We start from the raw sequence: 12,644 nt of genomic DNA, 5'->3' as shown, positions 1-12,644 counted from the left end.
GGACAGGGGCCATTATACCAACCATCCTCCCCAGTCTCTCTTTCTACTCTGCTCCCACTCTCATCCCTCCTTTCTCTCTCTTGTCTTCCATTTCTCACTGTTTATCCATGTGGAAGAGAGGGATGTTTACAAGACTATCTCATCAGACTCTGCCTTGGATCTTTCTCTCTCTCTCTCTCTCTCTCTCTCTCTCTCTCGACAAATAGAAAGTATTGAAGGCATATATCCTGGCTGATAGTGATTACACACGCCCATAAGAATCTGAATGTTGGAGAGGGTCTTAAACTCCATGCATAGTGCAGCATACATATAACAATGGAGGTGGGGGAGTGGAGTGAAAGTGGAGTGGACAAGGAGTGGAACCCATACAGTATGTGGATAAAGGACATAGCCTTGCTGTTGAAGGGAAGATAATAGAGCAGGGATGCTCTGGGAGTCAGAACTCACACAATAGCCAATAAGAGAGATGTAAGGCACAATGCAGTGCTGTGGAAAAACCAAGGCCTCAAACTTGTTAAGTTGTGAGAGATGGGAGCAGGGAGGGAGAGAGCTAACTAATGTGTTTCTGCTTGGGCGAACACGTTATTTATTTCTCATTGTGTGTGGCCATAGGGCCGTAAATAGACTTATAATTACCCGCATAACCATCAGGTGGGGTTGATGGAGAAAGCATTACCATTAGAGGAACAGGGGAGCGTCTAGAGGAGGGGAGAGAGGGATCGGGGAAGGAGAGGAGAGGGGGGGTGGGGCGGGGTCTTTCATAATCAGCCATGGGTGTATTAAAGAGATTTTGGCTTAATATGGAAATGTCTGCCATCTCTGCCAATTTACTGCTGAGCAAAAGAGCGAAGGAACGAAAGGAAACAGGATAGAAATGAAGAGAGAGGTAGAACATATGGTGAAGAAATTGCATAGGGAAAGAAAGAACGAACCACAGTGAGGAAGTGTACGAGGTAGAGAGCGAGAATGTTAACGAGCGAACCTAATAATCTCCATTAGTCAATAACTAATCAAAGTTTTTTCATCCGGTCCAGAGAGCACGCCACCAGTTCATCAATCAGCGGCCCTGGGGGAGGGTACTAACACACTTGACCTTACAGGGTTTACTCTGGGGTCCCATGGGACAAAAAGGGATCACTCTGAACTCATACATCATGTTGGGCAGAGGGGAAAGTTTAGTCATTAAGCAGATGGTCTTATCCAGAGTGACCTACATGAGCAATTAGGGTTACGTTCTTTGCTCAAGTGCACATCGACAGATTTTTCACTTAGTTGGCTCAGGGATTTGAACCAGAAACCTTTCGGTTACTGGCCCACCACTCTTAACCGTTAGGCTACCTACTGCAGAGAGGTACTGATATATGTGAGGGGTGAGACCTTTCTTCTTCCATCTTCCCTCTCCCTTTGTCTTTTTATGGGGTATATTTCATCCCCTCGTTTCATCTATCCACCTTTCAACACATCCCCCTCTCTCGATCGTACCTCTTTCCAGCCTATCTATCTCCCCCTCTCTGTGTATGATTGATGACCATCTGTCGCTACGGTAACAGGTCACAGTGTCAAAGAGCACATCTGACCACCACTGGCTGAGCAGCGCGCGTGTGTGTGTGTGCACGTACTTGCATGTCTGTGCTAATAACACAATTACACTTAAATTGCGTAAATAAATGTATTTATAGCACAGAGTTTAATCTCTCTACGGAGTTTAATCTCTGTTCCACGTTCACACGAGAAGAGAAGGATGCAGTTTTAACTCCTCTTAAAACTGATACTGCTAAAAAATAAAATATCTTGTTGCTAAAGACACTGACACTTTGGTCTTCATGTCTGTAATCGGAATCACAAACGTACATGCATACATACTGTACATACGTCTCAGCCGCTGAGGGCTGGGTATCTGAGAGGGCCGGGCTAAAGGAACATACGCATGCATGCACACAGACATGGATGCACACACATCACCAATAGGCTGCAACATTTAACACGGGCTGATAAGCTCCTTCATGGTGGCAGCTATGCTACGCATCAGTGGCTCTTAATTGAGCGTCACATTAACATATTGCGCTAGGCACCGGAGGATATATGGGGAATGGACTGGGAAAACCCATGGGTGTACAGAGTTGCGTAGCTAAAGCAAAAGACTGACGCTGGAATTCAATCAGGGCAGACTGGGAGTAGGGGGATAGAAATACGTTATGTAGAACAAACACGCCTCTCTTGACATGTAGGATTAGGAATCGTGCCAAAATCAGAATCACCTTTATTCAACAAGTACATTTAAACATACTCAGAATTTTACTTGGTAATATGGTGCTGCTAGTGATAAACAACATTTAGACACATAATACATACAGAGGAGTTTATACAAAGTTCACATACATTATATACAAATAGGTAGAGTGAACATAATATACAGTGGATACAATTCTATTCGTGACATGCCTCCTGATCGTGTACCAGGTGTTAACACCATCCATCCAGGACACACATCTAGCTGTTGGGCAAACCAAACACACTTCTGAAGTGCAATGATTCATGACTCATTTTGGCACAGGGTTTCGACTACAGCCACTCCCTGCTACAGAATGAATGGGCTTGACCAGCTAAAGCAGTGGTATGGAGTTAGGCACGTAAGGAGCTCATGCTGAACACACGCAGGGGAAACGTGTCAGAAAACTTTTATCAGCCTTACAAACATCAGCACAGACAGAGAGAGAGAGAGCGAGATAAAAAAAATACTTCAATCAGTTATCGAACCCATTGCCCTCTATGGTTGTGTCACGTCCTGACCATAGTAAGTTGTTATTTTCTATGGTAGAGTAGGTCAGGGCGTGACAGGGGGTGTTTGTCTGTTTTTGTATTTCTATGTTCAGTTTTTAGTTTTGTATTTCTATGTTGGTTTTTGTTTTGCATGACCTCCAATTAGAGGCAGCGGGTTGTCGTTGTCTCTAACTGGAGGTCATATTTAAGTTGATGTTTGTCCCACCTGTTTTTGTGGGTGATTATATTTGGTGAGTTGTGTTTGTTTCTCCTGCGTCACGGTTTGTTGTTTTGTCCTTCAGTTTATTTTTGTATTGCATTAAGTTTCACAGTCTAAATAAATATGTGGAACTACAAACACGCTGCATTTTGGTCCGATCCTTCCCGACAGCCATGACAGGTTGTGAGGTATGGGGTCCACTCACCAACCAAGAATTCAAAAGATGGGAAAAATACCCAACTGAGACTGTGCATGCAAAAATATACTTTGTGTACAATGTAAAACGCCAAACAATGTATGCAGAGTGGAATTAGGACTACACCCGCTAACTATGAAAATCCAGAAAATAACTGTTAAATTCTACAACCACCTAAAAGGAAGTGATGCCCACACATTCCATCACAAAGCCTTCGCCTACAGAGAGATTAACCTAGAGAAGAGTCTCCTCAGCCAGCTGGTTCTGGGGCTCTGTTCACAAACAGAAACACATTTAGACCCAACCAAATGATGAGAAAGCAAAAAGATAAATATTTGACACACTGGAAAGAATCAACCCAAAAACTGAGCAAATGTGAGTGCTATCTGGCCCTAAACAGAGAGTACACAATGGCAGAATACCTGACCAATGTGACTGACCTCAAATTAAGAAAATCCTTGACTATGTACAAACTCAGTGAGCATAGCCTTGCTATCCAGAGAGGCCACCATAGAGCCAGGTCTGCCCACAAAATGAGGTGGAAACTGAGCTATACTTCCTAACCTCCTGCCAAATGTATGACCACATTAGAGACATATATTTCCCACAGATCACACAGACCCACAAAGAAATTGAAACAAATCAAACATTGATAAACTCCCATATCTGTTGGGAGAAATACCACAGGATGCAACCACGGCAGCAAGATTTGTGGCCCATTGCCATGAGAAAAAGGGTAACCTATGGAGCACAAAAATTGTAAATACAACTATTTATTTATTTTCCCTTTCATACTTCAACTACAGTGCCTTCGGAAAGTATTCAGACCTTTTCTACATTGTGTTACAGCGCTATTCTAAAATTGATGAAATAATTTTTTCCCCTCATCAATCTACACACAATACCCCATAATGACAAAGCAGAAACAGGTTTTTAGATTTTTCTGCAAATGTATTACAAATAAAAAACTGAAAAATAAATGTACATAAGTATTCAGATCCTTTACTGGTACTTTGTTGAAGCAACTTTGGCAGTGATTACAGCGTCGAGTCTTCTTGGGTATGAAGCTACAAGCTTCACACACCTGTATTTGGGGAGTTTCTGCCATTCTTCTCTGCAGATCCTCTCAAACTATGTCAGGTTGGATGGGGAGCGTTGCTGCACAGCTATTTTCAGGTCTCTCCAGAGATATTCAATCGGGTTCAAGTCTGAGCTCTGGCTGGGCCACTCAAGGACATTCAAATCAAATCAAATTTTATTTGTCACATGCCCCGATACAACAGTGAAATGTTTACTTACAAGCCCTTAACCAATAATAAGGTTTTAAGAAAATACTTTGGGGTCGAAGCTGTTTAGAAGCCTCTTGGACATAGACTTGGCGCTCCGGTACTGCTTGCCGTACGGTAGCAGAGAGAACAGTCTATGACTAAGTTAGCTGGGGCCTTCCTCTGACACCATCTGGTATAGAAGTCCTGGATGGCAGGAAGCTTGACCCCGGTGATGTACTGGGCTGTACGCACTACCCTCTGTAATGCCTAGCGGTCGGGGGCCGAGCAGTTGCCATACCAGGCAGTGATGCAACCCGTCAGGATGCTCACGATGGTGCAGCTGTAAAGTCTTTTGAGGATCTGAGGACCCATGCCAAATATTTTCAGTCTCCTGAGGGGGACTTGTCCCGAAGCCACTCATGCGTTGTCTTGGCTATGTGCTTAGGGTCGTTGTCCTGTTGGAATTTGAACCTTTGCCCCAGTCTGAGATCCTGAGCACTCTGGAGCAGCTTTTCATCAAGGATCTCTCTGTACTTTGCTCCGTTCATCTTTCCCTCGAACCCGACAAGTCTCCAAGACCCTGCCCTTGAAAAACATCCCCACAGCATGACGTTGCCACCAACATGTTTCACCATAGGGATGGTGCCAGGTTTCCTCCAGACGTGATGCATGGCATTCAGGCCAAAGAGTTCAATCTTGATTTCCTCAGACCAGAGAATCTTGTTTCTCATGGTCTGAGAGTCTTCAGTTGCATTTTGGCAAACTCCAAGCGGGCTGTCATGTTCCCTTTACTGAGGAGTGGCTTCCATCTGCCCACTCTACCATAAAGGCCTGAATTGTGGAGTGCTGCAGAGATGGTTGTACTTCTGGAAGTTTCTCCCATCTCCATAGAGGAACTCTGGAGCTCTGTCAGAGTGATCATCGGGTTCTTGGTCACCTACCTGACCAAGGCCCTTCTCCCCCGATTGCTCAGTTTGGCCGGGCAGCCGCTCTAGGAAGAGTCTTGGTGGTTCCAAACTTCTTCCATTTAAGAAAGGCCACTGTGTTCTTGGGGACCTTAAATGCTGCAAAACATGTTTGGTACCCTTCCTCAGATCTGAGCCTCGACACAATCCTGTCTCGGAGCTGTACGGACAATTCCATTGACCTCATGGCTTGATTTTTGCTCTGACATGCACTGTCAACTGTGGGACCTTATATAGACAGGTGTGTGCATTTCCAAATCATGTCCAATCAATTGAATTTACCACAGGTGGACTCCAATCAAGTTGTAGAAACATCTCATCGATGATCAATGGAAACAGGATGTACCTGAGCTCAATTTGGAGTCTCATAGCAAAGGGTCTGAATACTTGTGTATATACAACTGAATGCTTTCAACTAAAATGCATCTTCCGCATTTAACCCAACTGAATCAGAGAGGTGTGGGGGGCTGCCTTAATCGACATCCACATCTTCAGAGCCCGGGGAACAGTGGATTATATTAACTGCCTTGCTCAGGGGCAGAATAGCAGATTTTTACCTTGTCAGCTCGGGGATTTGATCCAGCAACCTTTCGGTTACTGGAGCAACGCTCTAACTACTAGGCTACCTGCCTTCCCTTAATAAGGTATTTCTTGGTTTTCTTTTTTAATACATTTGCTAAAATTTAGTGTAGATTGCTGATGATTTTTTATTTATTTAATACATTTTAGAATAAAATAAAATGTGTCAAAAATTTTACAACACTGTACATAGCCAATAATGACATTTTACATTCTATTCCTAAAAAAAATAAAACATGGGTGTAATGTTAACTAATGTTTCCCTTGTTTATTGAATTTTGAGAGAGAGAGAGAGAGAGAGAGAGAGATTTCTCTCCCTGGGTAAAGGACCCAGGGAGAGTAATACAGCATTCCTCCAGAGGATACAAGGTCTAAGGCATATAACACACAAACTGGTTACTGTTTTACAGGAGCTCGTTGCAGAGGTAGCCAATAGAGTGGTTGACGGTACATGGCAGCAGGGGAGATGAGGAATGAAAGAAGGGAGGAGAGGAGCAAGGGAGAGAAGACGTGGAGGAGGAGACTAGTGAGGGAGGGATGAAAGGAAGGGTAGAGGAGATGTGGAGGGAGGAAAGAGGAGCAGAGGGCAGAGAAGCAGCAGCCGAGTGTTTAATTTTTTTATATATATATAATTATATATATATATATGTTTTTATTATTATTATATTATTATTATTATTATTATCCACCCCCCCTTATTATCCACACATATATTTTAGTTTTTTTATACAGCTTTTCTGCTACGTATACATACATTTTATATATACATTTTACATACATGGTACTTTTACATGAAGCAATCACATAACGATAATACATTACCAAACATAAGCTCTTTAATCCCCCCCCTCAGCCACTCTCAGCCCATCCCACCTATCACCATAGACCACCCTCGTTTGGTTTCCATGTGCCATATCTTTTTCAATTGTGCCGTGATGTTTTACATACATTTTGAACCTTTCTAATCATATAGTATCTACAGATTGTGAGCTAAAGATGAAAACCTTTCCTACCAGTATTATATTATTTATGGACTGACTATGGCTTTCCAAATCACCCAACACAGCTATTTGTAAGGTTCATTTTAAGTGAATGTTGTGATTTTTTTTTAACAATTCCTGAAACTGTGACCAGCGGAGTGTTTAAAGTGTAGAGGATGTAACAGCTGTTGGAACGAGACCCCAGGGGTAGACAGCGATTGTGTGTGTGTTTGTGTGTGTGTGTGTGTGTGTGTGTAGGGGAGGATGGGGAAGCAATAAAGGTTGTGTGTGTGGGGGGGGTGTACAGGAGCTGGATGGGGATGTGGGAATGGGGCCTTAATGGGGGGGGGGGGGGGGGGGGGGGTGATGCAAGCAGGGGGCCTGAGGGGAGGGTGCGGATGTGATAGCTGGTGAGGGGGCAGGACAGGGGGGGAGGGGTACAGATTGGGGTATAAGGGGATAGTAAGGGGGATGTCTCCATATTCTGTGGCTCAGCAGAGAAGAATTTGGTTAATTTATCTCTAACCTTTCCTTGGCTATAGCCCACAGACCAGTCACATGGACCTGACTACACACACACAAACTATCAAAAAGCACACTGACCTACAAAAGCACCAAAACATGGAATCTGCCCACAAACCACACAGACAAACATCCAAGCAGAAAATACATATTCAGTTCAGTTAAGGGTTTACTGCAGAAAGCCGAACACAAGTTCTGCTTCCTCTGAACAGGACTCTAGTGTATGCAACTCAATATGAACAGATTTGCAAGCTGACACACGTAAGCACCTACCTCAGTCCATGTGGATAGCTAGTGAAATAAGTGGTACGTCTCTCTCACCTGCTCAGTGAAGTTGTAATGTGTAGTCCTCTCTGTATCCACAATGCAGAGGAGGCTAAACCTTTATACACATATCCCAAATCCTTGGGAATAGTAGGTGCGTGTTCCGTTAGATCCGAAGGGTGTATGAGAGACTCAAGTGTGGCTCACAGAGCGAGAGGCGAACAACACACTCACGAACGAAACGCCCTCCACCGTACCAGCTTGTACCAGAGTGCATAGAGACTGCCTAATCCTGCCGAGTAAAACACACTCTCACACACTCCAAATAAAGAAAGTCAGACAGTCGGTGGAGAGCAAACGCAGAAGGTGAGAGAGGGCGCTCCAGAGTTCCCAAAGGAGGGAGGCTGAGCTGATCTAGTGTTACACCATCAGCAAGCACCCTGCCGGGTAGAGAGAGAGCCAGAGGAGTCCTGGGTGTCTGGAGGAGACAAATAAACCCGAATAGAAGCGCTCTCTATTTCTATCGTCTGTTCTCTCTCTTTTGTGTGTACACTCACACACTCCGCTCTTGACTGAGCACACTGCAAGAGAAAGACTGAACTCACGGCCCCTCCCCACAAGCACTGGCCCAGCCCTGAAACACACCCTCTCGGGTATCAGCCAATAGGAGAGAGGTGTATCTCTCTGACCTGCCACACACACTGAAATACACACAGTCCCAGCCCCTCCCTCTCCCTCAGACAGTGTGACGAAAGAGACATTGGCCCAGGTTAACACTTAGGAGTAATTACACTAAACACTCACTAACTCAAACAGATGCACACACATGCTTCAACACTCACACTTGCACATGCAAGCACACACAGACGCGCACACACACAGACCAGCCGGCAGGTGTCTTCATTGACATTTTCAACCTCTCCTTGTCCCAGTCTGTAATCCTCACGTTTCAAGGCAACTACCATCTTTCCTGTTCCCAAAAACTCTAAGGCAACCAGACACAATGACTACCGCCCTGTAGCACTCACATCTGTAATAATGAAGTGCTTTGAAAGGCTGGTCATGGCACACATCGACTCCATCATCCCAGATACCCTGGACCCACTCCAATTTGCATACTTCCACAACAGATCCACAGGTGACACAATGTCAATTGCACTCCACACTGCCCTCTCCCACCTGAAAAGGGGCATACCTATATGAGGACGCCGTTCATCGACTACAACTCAGCGTTCAACACCATAGTGCCCTTCAAGCCCGTCACCAAGCTCGGGACCCGAGGATGTGGGCCCTTAGGCACTTCCTGTACTCCCTGTTCACCTGCTCAGACACACACACACCACTCACTCATTACCTCGCACGCGCAAGCACATTCTCACATACACACACTAACTCACGCACACCCTTTCTCACTCACTCAATCATTGCCGACGCCACACACTAGCAGGCCCCCACACACACACACACCTAAGCTGCTGCTAAAACTATTATTGATTAGATGTATCACTGCCACTATGCTGCTGTTTATTGATTGCCATTAACATTAGTATCAATCTATTCATCCTGGTACTGGTCACTATCACTCCTGTTTACATGTATATTTTACCATTAGTATATGACCATAAGTATTTATATATTCCAGATACCAGTCACTTTTCAGCCCTCTTTACATGTACTGTATAATCGCCTATAACACCTACACTGACACTCTTGCGCACGCACGCACGCACACACGCACACACCACCACGGACACACCCACACACCCTGCTGCCATACTATTAATAATAACCAGTCACTTTCTCCTAATACAGTACATGCTTACATGTCACGGCTGTCTAGGACCAGTGGCGATGTGGAATCAGGAGCAGGAGACAGAGGGCCGGAGCAACTGTGTTTTAATAATAATAATTGCAAACGTAATAGCCGTAGGGCACAGGGCGCGTGGCGAAGTCCGCCAGGGGAAAACACATTCCCAAAATAAGCGCACTGAAAAGCGCACTACCACCGGCCTGAGGAGAGACACATGAAACGAGGGGTTAATGCGGTAATATGAAGGAAGTTGTAACCTGTAACACACCTCGTTTAGGTGTGTTACAGGGCAGGCGGAGAGGCAGGTTCCGGGTCGAGAGCCAGACTCTGTCCCCCGGATTATACACGGGGGCGTCACTGCGGTGGCGGTCAGCGCTCTCCTTGTGTCGTTCACAGGCACTCCTGGACACCATTCCAGGTCTCCTGAGAGCGCTTCACCCATGCCTCCACCGCAGGAGCCTCCGTCTGGCTCTGTTGCCATGGCACCAGGACCGGCTGATACCCCAATACCACCTGGAAGGGTGACAGGTTGGTAGAGGAGTGGCGCTGAGAGTTCTGGGCCATCTCGACCCATGGCACGAACTGCGCCCACTCCCCTGGCCGGTCCTGGCAATACGACCGCAGGAACCTGCCCACATCCTGGTTAATGCGCTCTACCTGCCCATTACTCTCGGGGTGGAACCCCGAGGTCAAGCTGACCGAGACCCCCAGCCTCTCCATAAACGATCTCCACACCCTGGACGTGAACTGGGGACCCCGATTAGATGTCCTCGGGCACCCCATAGTGCCGGAAGACATGGGTGAACAGGGCCTCCGCGGTCTGCAGGGCCGTAGGAAGACCGGGCAAAGGGAGCAGACGGCAGGACTTAGAGAACCTGTCCACAACGACCAGGATCGCCGTATTCCCCTGAGACGGCGGGAGATCCGTGAGGAAATCCACCGAGAGGTGAGACCAAGGCCGCTGTGGAACGGGGAGGGGCTGTAATTTCCCTCGAGGCAGGTGCCTAGGAGCCTTGCACTGAGCGCATACCGAACAGGAAGAGACATAACGCCGAACATCCTCAGCCAAGGTGGGCCACCAGTACCTTCCCTTCAGGCCCCGCACTGTCCGTGCCACCCCAGGATGACCCGAGGAGGGTAGAGTGTGGGACCATCGGATCAGGCGATCGCGAACACCAAGCGGAACGTATTTCAGGCCCACGGGACACTGCGGTGGAGTGGGTTCTGACCGACCCGCCCGCTCGATGTCCGCATCCACCTCCCATACCACCGGTGCCACCAGACAGGAGGCGGGGAGTATGGGAGTAGGATCGATGGTCCGCTCCTCGGTGTCGTAGAGACGTGACAGTGCGTCAGCCTTCCGGGTTCCGGGAACCTGGAATGTACGAGAGGGTAAAGTGAAACCTCGTAAAAAACATGGCCCACCTTGCCTGACGGGGATTAAGCCTCCGCGCTGCCCGAATATACTCTAGGTTACAGTGGTCGGTCCAGATGAGGAAAGGGTGACGTGCCCCCTCAAGCCAATGTCTCCACACCGTCAAAGCCCTGACCACGGCTAACAGCTCCCGGTCCCCCACATCATAGTTGCGCTCCGCCGGGCTCAGCTTCTTAGAAAAGAAGGCACATGGGCGGAGCTTCGGAGGAGCCCCCGAGCGCTGCGATAGCACAGCTCCTACCCCAGCCTCGGACGCGTCCACCTCCACTATGAATGGCAAAGAGGGGTCCGGATGCGCCAGGACGGGTGCGTTGGTAAACAGAACCTTCAGACGATGGAAGGCTCTGTCCGCCTCTGCTGACCATCGTAGCCGCACCAGCCCCCCCTTCATCAGTGAGGTAATGGGAGCCGCCACCTGGCCAAAACCCCGGATAAACCTCTGATAATAATTAGCAAACCCCAAGAACCGCTGCACCTCCTTCACAGTGGATGGGGTTGGCCAATTACGCACAGCCGTCACGCGGTCACACTCCACCTCCACCCCCGAGGTGGAAATGCGATATCCTAGAAATGAGACGGCTCGTTTGGAGAACATTTCTCAGCCTTGACGTATAGGTTATGCTCCAGCAGCCAGCTGCCCAAGCACTTTACGCACCAGGGACACATGCTCGGCGCGTGTGGCGGAGCTAATCAGGATGTCATCGATGTACACCACCACACCCTGCCCGAGCATGTCCCGAAGGACCTCGTCCACAAAGGATTGGAAGACAGCGGGAGCGTACTTTAACCCATACGGCATGACGAGGTACTCATAATGGCCCGATGTGGTACTAAATGCGGTTTTCCACTCGTCTCCATCTCGGATACGCACCAGGTTATACGCGCTCCTGAGATCTAATTTCGTGAAGAAGCGCGCCCCGTGAAATGACTCCACTGCCATAGCAATGAGAGGTAGCGGGTAACTGAAACCCACTGTGATAGCATTTAGACCTCTATAGTCAATGCACGGGCGCAGACCTCCCTCCTTCTTCACGAAAAAAAAGCTTGAGGAGACGGGGGACTTAGATGGCCGAATGTATCCCTGTCTCAAGGACTCAGTGACGTATGTATCCATAGCCACTGTCTCCTCCTGAGACAGAGGATACACGTGACTCCTAGGAAGAACCGCGTCGGCCTGGAGGTTTATCGCACAATCCCCTCGTCGATGGGGGGGTAATAGAGTCGCCTTCATCTTACTGAAGGCGATAGCCAAATCGGCATACTCTGAGGGAATGTGCACGGTGGAGACTTGGTCTGGACTCTCCACCGTAGTCGCACCGATGGAAACTCCTATGCACCTACCTGAGCACTCCCTCGACCACCCCGTAAGAGCCCTCCACCCCGTAAGAGCCTCCACGAAATCTGAGGGTTGTGCGTGGCTAGCCAGGGGATTCCCAGTACCACCGGGAAACGCTGGGGAGTCAATGAGGAACAGGCTGATACGCTCCTCATGACCCCCCCACGTCTGCATAACCAGTGGCACTGTGACCTCCCCTACTTAGCCTGACCCTAGCGGTCGACTATCTAGGGCGTGCACAGGGAAGGGGTGGTCCAGCTGAACCAGGGGAATCCCTAACCTCTTCGCTAACCCACGGTCCATAAAACT

The 12,644-nt window shown here is 47.8% G+C and overlaps 1 protein-coding gene across 2 annotated transcripts in view; it reads right to left on the bottom strand.

The window, feature by feature from the left end:
* Positions 1-12,644, bottom strand: part of LOC106587065 (xylosyl- and glucuronyltransferase LARGE2s) — a 119,565-nt gene that overhangs the window by 88,590 nt on the left and 18,331 nt on the right. Inside the window, exon 1 of one of the 2 annotated variants that reach the window (XM_014174961.3) lies at positions 7,812-8,330. The exons of the other annotated variant lie outside the window; for it this stretch is intronic. The gene's annotated coding sequence lies outside the window, so the exon portion shown is untranslated. Of the gene's footprint in view, positions 1-7,811; positions 8,331-12,644 lie in introns of those variants that run through there. 2 annotated transcript variants of the gene reach the window in all.

This window comes from Salmo salar, chromosome 26 (assembly GCF_965601325.2).
Source record: "Salmo salar chromosome 26, fSalSal1, whole genome shotgun sequence".
Taxonomy (NCBI): domain Eukaryota; kingdom Metazoa; phylum Chordata; class Actinopteri; order Salmoniformes; family Salmonidae; genus Salmo; species Salmo salar.
Note: the sequence above shows the minus strand (reverse complement) of the source record. Positions and strands in the feature narration are given on the sequence as shown.